This window comes from Morus notabilis, unplaced genomic scaffold (assembly GCF_000414095.1).
Source record: "Morus notabilis unplaced genomic scaffold, ASM41409v2 Scaffold243, whole genome shotgun sequence".
NCBI lineage: Eukaryota > Viridiplantae > Streptophyta > Magnoliopsida > Rosales > Moraceae > Morus > Morus notabilis.
Window position 1 is genome coordinate 61,815 of NW_010359811.1, and position 373 is coordinate 62,187.

Sequence of the window (373 nt, forward strand, 5' to 3'; positions counted from 1 at the left end):
GAAAACCTCATTAGGAGCATCAACAGGTGGCTCTGGAGGACAAGGTGTATTCAGTACGAAATTCAGTTTCTCAAAGGTTAGGACGATCTTTAGGTTCCTTTTCCAATCGGTAAAATTCTCGTCAGTTAAATTGTGTTTATTAAGTATCGACAATAATGCGCTAGAAGACATTTTGATCTACAATAAACATTCATATATCTAGTATAAGTAAACTTGCATAAACATTTAGTAATCAAACATATATACATGTTATAATGCAACAAATATGTTTGTGTGTCAAAACCTTGAAAAAATCACAACCTCACAACGATAATTCCAAACTCAAAATTTTGTAAGTCTCCTAGGAGAGATCATGCAAAATTTAATTTGGAAC